The sequence below is a fragment of the Myzus persicae genome, unplaced genomic scaffold (genome assembly GCF_001856785.1).
Source record: "Myzus persicae strain clone G006 unplaced genomic scaffold, MPER_G0061.0, whole genome shotgun sequence".
NCBI lineage: Eukaryota > Metazoa > Arthropoda > Insecta > Hemiptera > Aphididae > Myzus > Myzus persicae.
This window is the reverse complement of record NW_019100912.1, coordinates 1,713-16,989: the sequence shown is the minus strand read 5'-3', so window position 1 is coordinate 16,989 and position 15,277 is coordinate 1,713.

Here is a 15,277-nt window from a genome sequence, read left to right as displayed (position 1 = left end):
CACGCAGGTAACAATAAGCTTGGTGCGGTTTATGCCTCGTTAGCGTGTCTACCTCCTGAATATTCTTCCTCCTTAGAAAATATATTTTTAGTATCATTATTTAAATCTAAAGATAGGCAAGAATATGGGAACCATGCTGTTTTTTCAGAACTTATTTCTGAGCTCAAATTTTTAGAGACTACTGTAATCGATATTCTTTATAATGGTAAAATCAACAAAGTTTTTTTCTCTCTGGGTTTGGTTTTAGGTGATAATTTAGGTTTACATTCCATGCTAGGATTATCAGAGAGTTTTATAGTAACGGAGCCGAAATATCTTATCAGTTAAACCATAAATGTATAGCATTGTACATATATAAAGATATTAGTAGCTTTAGTAGCTATGTCATATATATTATATGCCCTTAAATTGTTATTTGATATACAAAAAAATGAAAAAATAGATAGTGCCTATTTATTAAATTATTAATTAAGATGTGTACCTTGAGCTTAAATATTTAATGACCATGTTAAGTAAAGTAGTATACACACTGTAAATTATCAATAAATAATAAAAGTTCAACAAAATTGTTATTAAAATAATACAAAAAAAAAAGTTAAAATTATTTGTAAGATATGTCTGTAAATATTAAATAATAATAACGCCAATGGGTTTATGCATGTTCGTGGTTGAGCCATTCCTTTAGATGATACGTTCGTGAAGTTGGCCCACCGAAGTACTGCAATTTTTTCGAAATCTATGCCATTATTTTGCAAGTTATTTGCAAGTATTTGCAAGTATATTTTTAAAATTTTCATTTAACGTGAGATGAAAAAGTTTAAAGGTGGGCCAACTTCACGTAGCCCACCCTAGTTGTCCCAGAGCTTCGAAATCGGTATCAAACTAAAGCTAATGATTAGCGAGTATTTGCAAGTCCGTTTTTAGAATTTGCAAGTAGCTCGGACGACCTCTACGAACTTTCAAAGTTTGGAAGTTGGCCCGCCCAAGTTGTCCCAGAGCTTCAAAATCGGAATCAAACGAAAGCTTAAGATTAGCAAGTATTAACAAGTCTGTTTTTAGAATTTTCAAGTAGCTCGAACGTTAGGAAAATAACCAACCCAAGTTTTTCCAAAAATTTTAAAATGGTACAAAACAATAGACTTTAGTTTGCATGTACCTTCTAAAAATTTGCAAAACATTCAAGTGGCCATTCTTTAAAATTGTGCAATCGGCATATTATAATGTTTCAGATTTAAACTGGTTACCAAATGAAATCAATTGGTAAATGTTTGCAAGTAATGCAAGAAAGTGGTGGCGGCCACCTTCAGCTTTTAAAGCTGGGAGTTTTGGCCTAGTTTTTTCGATCAAGTATTTCATGATAAAAGTTTACAAATGATTTTCTTATGTATAAGCTGTTGACAGTGTTGGGAATAGATAACTAAAATATTATCTAGATAAAGATAATAGATTATTGGTAGGAATTTATCTAGATAAAGATAATAGATAAATGTGATTTATCTAGATAAAAAAAATAGATAAAAATTTTTTTGCTGTTTTTTTTTCATACTTGGCTATAACTATTCAGTTGAATATCCAGAAATATTTTAATGCTGGGGACCGTACATTCAACACCATAATATAATTTACAGCATCACCTGTATTAGGTGTATCACCTGTAAATTTTGGTGCAAATATATTACCTACATCATTAATATTAAGATTTAAAATTTATGCTTTTACTTAAACTCAATAAATATACTTACCTATGTACCTATCACATAGGAACTCATAAGTAAAATAAAAAACAACATTAATATAACTCTTTTAAACATCAGAATGTGTATTTAGTTTTGATTTGTATTAGCACATAAAATAATGATGCTTGATTAGATTAGATATAGTATATTTACATTTGTTTATTTCGTTATTTGAAAAAAAACACATATTAAAAACCAATTTATACTTTATTAACCAATTAATCAATGTATAACAAAACCAAATAATTTTAAAATTCTCTGTTTTACACAAATAGAAATTAAAAATTAGTTATATGGCAAAAAAAAAAAACAAAAGATAAACAATATGATACTCAGTCAACAATTTGACCAAAGTATATAACAAAATTTTAAATTTTCCATTTACACAAATAGAAATTAAAAATAGCATTGTTAATTATATAAAATGAAAAACATACCTCAACAGGATTATACAAAGTCAACAACATTATTGAAACAAATAATAATTAATAGAATATTTTTTCTTATATGGTTAATAATAAAGTTTTTATTATTAATTATTATATACAAAGTAAGTTTAATACAATATACAATACTTTAGGCTATCTCCCAATATAATTATTAAAATAATTTAAAAGAAATTTTAAGTATACCAATCCATGTCCTGACATTGATAGAATTTTGAACAGTTCAAGAATGCGATCAAACAAAAAAACTTTGTTACTAAATGGTAACATTTCTAATCAATGTAAAATAAAAGGGCATGTATATGTTGTAACAAACACATGTCCTTTTGATGCAATTGTTGTAGGTCTGAGTGTTGCTTATAATGATTATCCTACGTTTAGAGACTATGTATCGAATCAAAATAATGAATTATTATTATTCTCTAAAACATTGGCTTCTAATGGTAGTACAAATACATTATATAATGCTCGAGCTGAGTTATGAAAAAAACATTTTAAAGATTTACTACTGTGCCCAAGGTTGCGAATGTAATGTCACAAAAATTGTTGAATGCTATTTACAATATGTACCTAGTGCAGTTGAACATATAAGATGTGAAAACTGTGAAGATAGTACAAAAACATCACCAACAATCATCCTATCATTAAATAATAATACAGATACGTTAGAAGAAATGATACAAAATTATTTAAAAGGTAAACAATCAGTGTGTTTTGAGTGTCAAGGAACGAGATTTTCAACCAGAGAACTGAATCAACATCTTTTCATTGAGACAGAATACATAACAAACATGACTTTATCAATAAAAGATTTTCCAAAAATAGTTAATGAAAAGTAAAGATTTAATTTTAGAATATTTAAAAAATCTTTTTAAATACCAATTATTATTATTTTACAGATGTTCGACCTTTTTGCACGTACAAATCGTCCCCGGGTTTTGGACATTTGTTCGGTGACTATGCTCGGTCACTCGCAATGGTGGCGACACTGATTCGCCTGCCGCCCTGCTCCGGGCAACGACGCTCACGACGCCGTTAACGTGTTTTTACGGACGTTTTTGTTCTGGAGCTCTCCTTCGCTCGTGCTGTCGTACGTCGTATACGTGCTCACGTATTCTGTTCACGCTCTTGGTGATGGCCATTTATTTACTGTGTCACATACGCTCCCTGTGCTCAGCTTCCACTCCGACGCTCCGTGTTCATTCGTACACAAGAACTTGCTGTGGAGCATTTGGCATTATATGATACAGCAGTTCGCTTACGTCGCTCTTGTGATCGCAACCTTAATATTGCGGTAGTACGTGTGCTCCAAGTGGTTGTTCCAGCTCCGGTTCGTAGCAACTCAGCTCGGCAGATCAGTCAACGTTCAGAATCCAGCTCCGGTGTGCAGAGCGGTGATCCCCGGCTCCCCTTTACCTTTGTATCGACCTTTCATATGTGTATAATCAGTTTTGTATTTGTGGTATAATATAGGTTATGGTGAATTCCATAATACGCGCCATGTGAATATATTCTTGTTTATGTCACTTATATAGTTGTATCTATTTAGCTTAGAATAATATCCTCTCACAACGGTCCGGAGGACTAAGCGACTGACGTACGCCTCAGTAAGGCCCGTTAGCGCAACAACAGGTATCATTTGGTAGCTGTTGTTAATTTTTTCGCAGGACATTACACAACATACGTTCGAAGAATTTCAAAAAATGTTTGGGAGATTTACAATGATCTCCCCCAAAAAATAAAGATTGCAACATCAGAAAATGAAATTCTACATCCCCATATATTAATGTATATTTTAGCATAACAGATAATATCAATAGTTTTATTTATATATTTCTCAAGACCCAACTATTTAATTAACAGTTTATTATCAATCGTTAATTATTTTTATTAATTTTTATTTTAAATTATATTATATTAAGTTTAAATAGGTACAATATTATATAAATTATGTTATTTGAATGCTAACTGTTATTTTTAATTTATACATTTCATGATGTACAATTATTTTATACTATCAAAGTATGTACCTATTTACTTATTTTAATTTTTAATTTAGGTTTATTTGTTTGCTATGTATATGAAATAATTGTATGTACTAATACAGATTTTTTGTAACTCATGTTATAGAACAAAATAATTTGATAAAATCGATCTTTAATTTATTACTACTTATTTATAATTTCCAAGTAAAAATAATATAACCTAACAATAATAAAATAACACATATTATGTAATAATGAATAAGGGTAAATTTGTTGAAGATAATACCATGTGTCAATTATGATTTATAGTTTAGCAGTGATTAAATATTTTTTTAGACATATCAGAAAATCGTTTTACTTGGTTTTAGTTTATGGTGTAGATAATTATTTATTTGTCGTTGTAATTTTATATTTTTGTGAACTTACTAGATTAAAATGGGTAAAATAAAAAGGTATTACACCTATGTTTTATAATTCAGATAAGAATCAAAATGATTTATAAATGTCTTAATAAGCACTTATAAGCTGATATTAGTTTTGTAAATACCGTTCATGATATGTGAGTTTATCTATTGTCAACAATATGTATATTTTATATACATACATTTATTTGTATAATAATTTGTATTACCAAATTATTTATTTGATAGTATTATTTTATTATTACAAAATAATAAATAGTAATTAGTAAGAACATATTATTGAATAATAACATTTTTGGTGTTGTGATATAACTAGTATACCAAGTTATTGCCTCATCTGTCTACTTTATATTATACAAAAAATTATTGAATCAATTATATCTAAAAAAATTCATATTAGATGCCTTCAAATCTGGGTATCAGGTCGGTGCTATTTACACAGACTTTTCAAAATTTAATAATATATACAAGATAGTGATGTCAAAAATCCGGATATCCGAATCCAAAATGTAATAACCGAATAATCCGAATTTTCACATATTTATAATTATTATAAAGGAAGGTTTTAAAAATATGTTGACGGTTGATGCAGTTGTTATTAGTTAATAATATTAACACAGTCTAATATCTATAAATTAAATAACAAATATTTAAGTATTTTTAATTAAGAAACAAGTTTAAAATATCCGGATTATTCAGATAATTCGGATTTTATCCGTTTATTATTCGGATCCGAATAGTATTGAAATCCGGATATTAGTGACCCCACTAATATAAGGTGATATAAATATTGACAATAAAAAAAATATTGTTATATTTATAACAATATAATATAATCATATGATATATACCATATAATAATACTCCATAATGATTTGGACATTTGAAATCATAATAGTTTACAATATATGGAATACTTAAAATGATAATAATCTTTGAAGAAATTAATATTAATATTTATATATATTCAGAGAATTATAGTAGGCCTAGCAGTATTTAATGAACTTGGGAAACCAAATGTTTTATGACATCTAGGCATATTTATATTTAAATTTTTCTTAAATATAGTGTTTACATTATGGTAACATATTGGTACAATATTTCTATGTTTAAATATAAGTAATAAATAAAAATCGACATTTTTAAAATAACTTTTTAAAATTAAAAACATTTAATTCCTTATAAATAGCCTTAATATTATAAATTGTTTTTATTTATTTATAGATACTTTTAGTTTTGTTAAGTGGACATCATGACCACAACCCCCACTCTTGATACCATAAGTAATAATGTATTGAACCAGTAAAATATATATTATATTCTTAATTCAATTTCATCAAATTTTTAGATTTAAGACTATAGAAAAATATAGAAGAATTAACGGATTAATAATAACAAATAATGTATGTTCCAAAATAAGTGTTTATTATTACAAGTCCACGATATGAATAAATTAGGTGTAATATTTGATACCATTTTTTTTTCCAATAAACACTTATTCCATACACCAAGTACCAAGTAAATTATCAATGATATTAGATTTTATTAAAAGTATTTTTGTAAAGATTTTGCTAATCCCATTGCTTTAAAAACATTATTTATTTACTTAGATCTAAATGAATTAGAAAATAATTTCGTGATTTTCTCCCACCACATAAAATATTAAATTTATTGTAAAGATAATATACAAATTCACACTTATCTTACTAAAATCTAATAAAATAATCAAATTTAATTAAAAAAAGCTAAATTAAAAAAAAAGACTAATTTCAATAAACAAAAGCCAAATTATTAAAAAATCCAGAAGTTTTCAGCTTGGACTTTTATAATAAAATTTACTATTTTGTTTATTCAAATTTAATTTTTTAAATTCAATTCAGATTTTTGAGATTTTTCATTCAAAAAACTAGGCCAAAACTCCCAGCTTTAAAAGCTGACGGTGGCCGCCACCACTTGCTTGCATTACTTGTAAACATTAACCAATTTATTTCATTTGGTAACCAATTTAAAGTTTAAATCTGAAACATTATAATATGCCGATTGCACAATTTTAAAGAATGGCCACTTGAATGTTTCGCAAATTTTTAGAACGTACATGCAAATTAAAGTCTATTGTTTTGTACCATTTTAAAAATTTTGGAAAAACTTGAGTTTGTTATTTTCCTAACCGAGCTACTTGAAAATTCTAAAAATGGACTTGCAAATACTTGCTAATCATTAGCTTTCGTTTGATACTGATTTCGAAGCTCTGGGACAACTTGGGTGGGCTACGTGAAGTCGGCCCACCTTTAAACTTTTTCATCTCACGTTAAAAGTTTGGACTTGCAAATTCTAAAAATAGGCTTGCAAATACTTGCAAATAACTTGCAAAATAATGGCATAGATTTCGAAAAAATTGCAGTACTTAGGTGGGCCAACTTCACAAAGTTTAGATGATCATAGAATTGACCACATGTCTCACCCTTTTAGTTCGAAGCTAGAAAAAGAAAATTAGAGTAATATTTCAATCGTATAATATTAATTGACATACTATGAGTGCCTAGGTGAGGTTTGTTAGAGTAGAGATAAGTTAAAATTCATAATGAATTGTTTACAGTATTTAATAATTAAATCTATCGTTGAGATAGTTCCAAATTAATATCAATTGAGGTACCTACGTAGCTTCTAATTATAAAAATAACTGCAGCACTAATGTAGTGTACAGTACTTGTTGTGTGAATCACTATAATGGATAAGTTAAATTTAAATTGAATGACATAAACTCATTGCATACAAAACATCTTTCTGAGCAATGATGGTTTGTCAGCCTATATTATCAAAATAGTTTTAAATTATAAAAATAACTTAAGTCGATATTTTTCGATAAAATATTATATAATTTTGTTTGACCTCTATTAAAAAAACAATATTTGTTTAATTTTAAGGACAGAATGAACTACTTAAAAAAAACCTTGTAACAAATTATAAATCCATCATGTACTAATAACTAATACAATAATTGGACATTTTATACATTTTTAATTACAAAAAATAAAAATACAAATTTTAATGAATTTTGTCAAAATTTAGACTTATAATGCTAATAAAAATGAACGTCTATATGTACCTTAAATATTTATGAACTGAAAATTATTTTAAGAAAACCTTTGATTAAGATTTTAAGTATTTAAACCAAATGAAACCAGTTTTGTTTGAATTGACGGAAATACAACTTAAAAATAGCTTGTAAGTGGATGTCGCTCATCTGCTGTACATTAGGTGTCTAGGAGGTCGCTGTAATTGATGGTATTACATTTGAATTCCATAATATCATATCATTGTATATGAACAATGATTCTGAGCGGAGACGGTATGTCAAGTCTAGGATATAAGATTCTGAGATTAGCGATAAACGTATTGATTTTACAATGATGTGTGTTTTTATATTTATTAACTAATTTTTTTTCTGTATCTGTTATCACGGTTTCTTACAGTAAAAGTGCTTCCATTTTCTTCAACAGTAACTTTTCTCCTAGGAAAGTGACTCTAGTTGGTGCATTAGGGATGGTAAAATTTAAGATTCCCAATAGTTTTCAGGAAAAACAATCAAAGTATTAAGAAAAACGGAAATTTATCGCAAAACCAGTTTTCGAAAAATCGATTTCGGTTTTTAGTGTAACTATAAAAAAAATGACCGTACATGAAATTTCCATTAAATATTTTAGATAGTATTTTCTATACACCATAACATTTTCAAAATAATTTGATTTGTGTTGAACTATTTATTGGCATATGAAATTTTCAATTATTATTTGTATTTTTTTAAAATAAAGTCGATAAAAATATTTTCGCTATGTCAAATACTTGAAAATGTAATACAGGGTTCCTTGTAAGTGTGGTTAATGAAAATTAAAAAAAAGTTGAGCATCAATTCACAGTTATTTTTTATATGGGTTTACACATAGAATTTTAACAAAATTCGTAAAAATCTTAAATATTAGCAAATTAAATTTAGTTAGAAAATCATAAAACGTTTTTTATTTATATCTAAGATTTTAACATTTAATACAAGATTCCTTAAAGTGGTTTGATCGAACCAATAAAATGTTATTGACATAATGACTTATATAGAAAAAAAAATTAAAATTAAAAATGTCCGTCAACGGTTTAAAAAGAATCAAAATATTTTGAAAATTGTATCACGTACATAAATAGATGAATTAACATTTGGTGTAAATTTCAAATGTCTACAGCAATTCGCTTTTGAATAACAAAAAAATAAGAAAATCGCTACAAGACAAATCGAGTGAATATCCAATGTTGTAAAAATTCCAACTTCAAACTCTCATAAATATTTAATTTGACTTTCCAGTAGAAATTTTTAAACCTGTAATAAATATTGTATTACATTTATAAATCTTAGACTACGCCCAATCATTCACACAGAACACATCAAGAATCTTCTATCCCTAGTGTTTCGAATAACACAACGGATCAACTCACGTCTTTTATCATGGAATTCAGATCGCTAATCAATCCCCTGGTATCTCTACTCACATCACTCATCGAAAAACTTTTCTCAAACAATGGCCGAAAATGAGTTATCCGCCTTAACCATTCTTCTATGGAACGCAAACGGAATCATCAACAACACGGAAGAACTTAAACTTGTTCTCGCAGAAAAAACATAGATATAGCTCTCATATCCGAATCTCATCTCACCTCCAGCTCAAAATTTAAAATTTTCGGATACTACTGCCTCCAAGCCAATCACCCCGATGGCTCAGCTCATGCCGGTGCCTCATTACTAATTTCTACTAAAATCCCACACTCACCTTTTCATCCAAAATCTAAACAACACATGCAGATAGTCGCTACATCTATAAATATTAACTCCATACCCACGTCTATTGCATCAGCCTACTTCCCACCTGGATCACCTTTCTCTGCAGAAGACCTGTCACTATTTCTTCAAACACTAAATCACACATAATGTAGTATAGGTGCTGACTTTAATGCGAAGCTAACTAACATGGGGCTGTCGCTCAAAAAACACTAGAGGTCACACTCCACACAACTTTATAACAAATAAGCGCCCTAAAGTTTTCTCTCCAGCCTCCCCCACCTACTGGCCAACCCACGCAAACCGTCACCCCGATTATCTTGATTTTTTTTTCTAACCTCCTCAATCACATCCATACAAATATTTCTAACCCAAATGACCCTGCATCTGACCACACACCACTCATCCTCAAAATTCAAGGAAATGTTGCCTTCCACCATTTAGTTAAAAAACGCACAGATTGAAACAAATTTCGCAATATTATGTCAGCTTCTTCCTCTTTAAACATTAAGTTAAAAAAATCCCACTGACATAGATACTGATATAAACACCCTCACAAACAACATTCAAGACACATTTCAAATTTCATCCACCACATCTGCAACTCAAGGCAACTCCAGTAGAAATATCACTCCTGAAATAAGAGAGCTCATCTCTCAAAAACGTCGAGCTCGAAACATTTTGCAACGAACTCACTACCCGATTGACAAACAACGATACAACTACTTTTCCAACAAACTCAAGTCAACTCTCAAGAAACATCAAAATCAACTAAACACCTCCGATACTCAATCTCTCTCACCCTCAAATGGGTCGTTCTGAAGAAAAACCAAATCTCTTTTAAAGAATAAATCTACCATTCCTCCTCTTCGCTATAAAAACAACAATCTTGCTACCACTGACCAAGATAAATCAGATATTGTGGCTAACCATCTTGCTAATACATTTAAATCTCACAACATCTCCCCTGATGATACTCACATGCTTCAAGTTGATCAATTCATCTCATCGTCTCTGCCCATGGCACTTCCAGCCTCCCCAACTACTCCTGGCGAAGTTCTATCAATTGTTAAAAACTCAAGAATAATAAGTCACCCGGCCATGATCTCATTAACAACAAAATAGTCAAAAACTTACCACCAAAAACGATCATTCTTCTCACCTACATCTTTAATGCTATATTTCGGCTATCTTATTTCCCTACCACTTGGAAATCAGCACTCATTATAACTATACTTAAGCCAGGCAAATAACCTGATATGCCTGAATCGTATAGACCAATCAGCTTACTACCCACGTTTGGAAAAATTTTTTGAAAAACTTCTCCTCAAGATACTTATGACAATCGCACTCAAACAAAATGCCCTTCCCAGCTTTCAATTCGGTTTCCGTGCCAAACATGCTACTTTTCACCAACTCCACCGAGTAGTGGACTACATTTTCACATCTCTAGAAACAAAAAAATATTGTTCAGAACTTTTTCTTGACGTAGCTCAAGCCTTTGACATCATTTGGCACGACGGCTTATTATTCAAACTTAAGAAAATCTTTCTGGCACCCTATTATTTACTTCTAAAATCATACCTAAATAACAGATTTTTCAGAGTCAAATTAAAAACCACATTTTCCAGCACACAAAACATTCTAGCTGGTGTCCCTCAGGGAAGCGACATCGCTCCTTTCATATACACACTGTTCACAGCTTACATTCCTACAACGGATAACACCCTAATAGGGATATATGCCGACGACACCGCAATCCTTTCATCTAGTCAAGACCCCCACGGAGCAAGCAGCTTACTTCAAAATCATCTGTACAACTTATCTCACTGGTTCAAATCATGGGAAATCAATGTCAACGACTCCAAATCTTCTCATGTCACTTTCTTCCTCCGCCCCGGTGATTGCCCTCATATAACATTTGAGAATGCAATCATTCCTCACACAAATGAAGTCAAATATCTCGGCTTACTGTTTGACAGAAGGCTCACCTGGGCCCCCCACCTCAAAACCAAACGTAAACAACTAAATAGCCGCCTACACATATTTAGGCCTCTCATGAAATCAAATATGTACATCTCCAACCGTCTACTACTCTACAAATCCCTTCTACAACCTATCTGGTCATACGGAATCGCTCTCTGGGGTACCGCTAAACTATCGAATACCAGAACCATTCAAGCATTCCAAGCCATTTGCCTCCGCATGATTGCAAAAGCCCCTTGGTACGTCACAAATGTTGCTCTTCATAATGACCTCCAAATCCCCACCATTAAACAAACAGCTATCAAATATTATCTTCCCCTGCACTCCAATATGGAACATCACTCAAACCCCCTCATCGCTCAACTTCATACCAATGCTCTTCCAGACAACCCAGTCAGACGCCTCAAACGTGAATGGCCCAGAGATCTTCTCAACTCACATTAAATCATTCATCATGTATATTACTATTTCTCCCTAAATTACCTTCCACGTAGGAATTTCTAATGTGAAACTTCTACTCATTGTACTCCCCTTATCGCCAAATAATAAATCATTATTTACATTTACTTATTGTACTATTTTTGTAAAGATTGTAAATTTTCATAAATAAACGACATTTAAGAAAAAAAAAAAATCTTAGACTTATATAGAAAACATTTTATGAATTTATAACTAAATATTATTTGCTAATTTTCGTGAATTTTACAAATTTTGTCAAAATTCTAAGTTCATAAAAAATTATTGTGGATTTACATTCAACTTTTTTTAAAATTTCCATTAACGACAACTTACAAGATATATTTTAATAATATAATATGTATTTAGAATATAGTATTATATATAGCACCTTAAATTGTATAGTCAGGATTTTTTTCCCGGAACCAAGTGTAATATACTTTGCTGTGGGTCGTAAAAATAAAGAAAAAACGCTATAATGGAATACAACACGAAACCGTTGGCTAAAACACACAGGGTTAAGTAGAGTTAGGTATCGACTAGTCTCTAAAATGCACGGCAATTATACAAGTGTACTAATGTGTATGGCTTTAAAGTTTTTAAATTCCTAATTTTGAACCCTGGGATCATGAATCATGAAGATAGGAGATTGGCGACCTGAAATCTTCCTGATCTTATGAGAAAAAAAATACAAAATACAAAAATATGTATATTATTATATTAAACGCCGAAATCCGAAAACGACACTTGAAATAGTATTGATAAATTATCGCGAGAAATCAAAATAACAAAAACCGGTTTGTGATTTACATCGTCTAAGTAATGTAGGTACATTTTGTTGCACAATAATAATTTTAAAAAAAAATCTTTTGTTGTAGGAGGGACTTCAATATAATATGATTATATGAATCGATTAATATGATCACAATATCATAGGAGTGGTATTTTCAGTGTATATAATATATAAATTTAAGTACCTATACTTATATTATATTATATTATATTGTTAAAACCAGAACGGCAGAACGTCTTCAAAAGGTACGTATCTACTAGTTTTTATTATAATATCTACCTATCTAAATATTTTAATCGTTTTTTCGATAGGTTTCTCTATTGAGAATTCCCATTTAAGACAATAATACCTAACCTACTGGTATATCTACTTCCTATATTATCTAATTCATAGTTTGTTATAATTAGGGCTCGGAAGTTGTTGCATTTGCATGATTTTTTTGAACCATTAGATTTATTGCTAAGTGAGCTAGAAATTCATTCCAAGACACTACGAAAAACATATCAAAATTTTTTAGTGCATATTTTTGCATATTTTGTGATTTTTAGATTTTAGAGCATATTTCTTAATTTTACAATTTTTTATAGCATATTTTATAATTTTTGGAGATTCCATATGAAAATTTGTAAATAAAAAAAATAAATACATTCATATTGAGAGACCTTACTAGATATTCTTGTATCGTATTTTTCAAATTTCTATTTGATATTAAAAATAATGTTTTTCCCCTATTGGTTAATATAATATAATATTAATATATAAAAAATATAGTGTATATATTATATTTATAAATTACAACTACAGCTAGCTTTATCTAAAATAGAATATTATACAAATTTAAAAATAGAAACAACAGCTATCGAAATACGACAATTTTCTATAAATACTTTTCTAGAAAAATAACTCAATGATTATTGTTAATGGCATTAATAGACCTACTGCTAAACCGTTTAGATATTTTTGTCAGTTCCAGCTTATACGTCCGTCTTATCTGTTCTGTTGTAGTTGTACGCGTCGTTTTTGTTTCAATTACCTACTTTTATTATTTTTATTTCATTATGCCGAAAACCAAACAATCTGCGACAAATCGTTTGAATAGTTTTGTTTTGGAATATGGTACGGATATATTCAAAACCGACTGAAGTATTTTATTCTGTAAGTTATGTGAAGTGAAGGTCAACAGTGATCGAAAATTTGTAGTGACTCAACACGTTAACACTGAGAAACATAAACGAGCGGTTATTAGAAAAAACGAAAAAAACAAAAATTCTGAAATCCAACAGCTATTAACTAATACTCCGAAAAAGTGTCTTTTTTCACACTATTTGTGTAAAGCATTATTGTCGGCAAACATACCACTTTACAAAATAAGTAATCCTCAATTAAAATCATTTTTAGAAAAGTATACGTCAAGAGAAATTCCTAGTGACTCGACACTACGCAAAACTTATGTCAACGACATATACGAAGAAACTATGACAAATATAAGAGAACAAATTAAAGGAAATAAAATATGGGTGTCGATTGACGAAACTACTGATTCTGAAGGAAGATATGTAGCTAACGTTATTATAGGAACTTTAAATACTGACGCACCGGGAAAAACTTATTTGCTAACAACCGAAGTTCTGGAAAAAGCGAATAATTCGACTATAGTAAAACTTTTTGATCATTCAATGTTCGTCCTCTGGCCAAACGGAATTCGTCATGATGACGTCCTACTGTTTGTGACCGATGCCGCACCATACATGGTGAAAGCTGGGCAAACACTTCAATCACTGTACTCTAAAATGATACATTTAACATGTCTCGCACATGGTATCCATAGAGTGGCAAGGTGACAATAAGACCACGGGACAATAAGACCACAGGTGACAATAAGACCAACGAGGTGACAATTAGACCATCGTTTAGACAATAAGACCACATTTACATTTATTGGTGACATTAAGACCTCTTCAGGGGACAACAAGACCTCGGGACAATAAGACCACAGGTGACAATAAGACCAACGTGGTGACAATCAGACCACATATAAATTTATTGTTGACATTAAGACCTCCTCAGGTGATAATAAGACCAACGAGGTGACAATTAGACCACCGTTTAGACAATAAGGCCACATTTACATTTATTGGTGACATTAAGACCTCTTCAGGGGACAACAAGACCTCGGGTTAATAAGAACACGGGTGACAATAAAACCAACGAGGTGACAATTAGACCACATATAAATTTATTGGTGACATTAAATCACCTAACCATTTTATACTTCGGGTCCCTACGTGGGCTGAGAGTAAAAAGGTTCTATGTCAAAATATCTAATTTTTCAGGAGAGCATTTTTAAGGTTTGTTGTCAAATATCTTTTTATCATATAAGGATAATTGTTTATAATTGATATCAAAAAATCAAGCATGTTGTCTATAATAATATAACATGCAAATATAACATCTCACTATTTTAGTTAATTCTCTAAAAATATAAAACAAAAAAAATGTAGTTTAGAGTAAAAAGGTTCTATACAAAGGACTATTTTACTCGCTAAATATTTTTTATTTAATAGATAGAACCTATTTACCCTTTAGTGCATTACATAATTTTGATCAGTCAGGCCAACATAATATAATATA